The 1,678-nt window shown below is 38.6% G+C and overlaps 1 non-coding gene across 1 annotated transcript; it reads right to left on the bottom strand.

The window, feature by feature from the left end:
* Positions 1-1,096: 1,096 nt before the first annotated feature.
* LOC148292377 (small nucleolar RNA R71) lies at positions 1,097-1,203 on the bottom strand. The gene has a single exon (XR_015827205.1). It is a non-coding gene; the product is annotated as a small nucleolar RNA R71 (small nucleolar RNA).
* Between the last annotated feature and the right edge of the window lie 475 nt (positions 1,204-1,678).

Here is a 1,678-nt window from a genome sequence, read left to right as displayed (position 1 = left end):
CTTTAGCTAGAATCAATCTTTGAATCTGAATTAGACTTGTTACTTGAATCTTTATAACCCAGAATTGAATTGTTATGGTGATTCGAATGCCCTAGTCTCAAAATCTGTTTTCCAACTCTTAAAACCACTCTTTGTTACATTTGTTTACTTGTTTTTGTTTGCAATTTCATTTTGCTTCTTTTGTTCAACAATCACAACCACTCTTGTTTTAAATTCTGTTTTAGACATAACCTCCTACTTTCTTGAATTTGGTAATCTAAGTACATAACTAGTTTTAACTTCTCAGTCTTCGTGGGTACGACCTCGTACTTGTCTTGCTATACTACTAATTGCCCCGTACAATTGCGAGTTAACATAATATTAACAACAAATTTTGGCGCCGTTGCCGGGGACTGAACGAAAGTTCTTCCCTGGTTATGTGCCCAAGGTTACCCTATTCTTTTTAGTGTTTCTAATTAATCTAATTTTCTGTTTCAGGTAGTTTATGTCTAAAAATCCATTACTTGAACAAGTGAGGTCTTCGTTCCAACGTTCTAGATCTTTGAACGCAGGACCATCATTGCAACCCAGACGAGTGACCTCTGAAATTCAGAATCGTCTAGAAAGGGAGTTGTCAACTGCAAAAGAGCAAGCTCTTGCTACATTTACAAGTCTTGCTCTCCACACTGAACTTCCCGGTTCTTCACTTTCAAATTCGGAAGCAAGTTCAGACCAAGAAGAAGAAGAAATGATGGCTGCCATTGAGTTCATGGGAGAACTTGATATCCCAACAATTCCAGCATCTCCTTCAAGCATTTTGCTGCCCACTGTAGCTCGAAATTATGAGCTTAAATCTTCTCATCTTAATATGCTGCCTTCCTTTTATGGTTTACCTAATGAAGATCCATTGACTCATATAAAGGATATTTTTAATGTTGTGAGTTCTTTTCCCTTGACAGGTGTGACAGAAGATCAACTTCGAATGAGAGTGTTTCCATACACTTTAAAGGATAAGGCGAAGTATTGGTTGAATTCTTTGAAGCCTGGTTCACTCACTACATGGTCTGCCATTCAAAAGAAGTTCCTGGAAAAATACTTCTCCACGCAAAAGACCGACATGCTTAGGGACAAGATCTTGTTATTTGCACAGCAAGATGATGAATCGTTTTGTGAAGCATGGGAGAAATTCAATGGGTTGCTCAACCAATGTCCTCATCATGGGATTCCATTGAAGCTTCAAATGCGTATGTTTTATAAAGGACTAACCCCTTCTAGTCATAATATAGTCACCAATTTTGCAGGTGGTTCTTTTAAAACCAAAACTCCAGAAGAAACGTACGAACTCTTTGAGGAGATAGCAATGGAGACCCAACATACGGATACAAGAGGTAAACGTGTTATTAGTGGTTCTAATGATGCTTCTAGTGTGCAGATTTCAAAACTGGAACAAAAGCTAGATGCTCTTCTTGCATTAAACTCAAGAAGCCCTCCGAAGGAAGTGTGTAGCATTTGTGAATCTCATGACCATGCTACCACAGCTTGTCCACTTGGGGCTGGATATCCAGAATTTGTGCAAGAGCAAGCTAAGTTGGTAAATTCCTACAACCAAGGTCCAAGAAATGATCCATACTCTCAAAGTTATAATCCAGGTTGGAGGAATCATCCAAACTTTTCATGGAGAAATACCCAGAATCAAGCA

The sequence above is a fragment of the Prunus avium genome, chromosome 8 (genome assembly GCF_965620075.1).
Source record: "Prunus avium chromosome 8, drPruAviu1.hap1.1, whole genome shotgun sequence".
Lineage (NCBI taxonomy): Eukaryota > Viridiplantae > Streptophyta > Magnoliopsida > Rosales > Rosaceae > Prunus > Prunus avium.
This window is presented reverse-complemented; position numbering and strand designations above follow the sequence as displayed.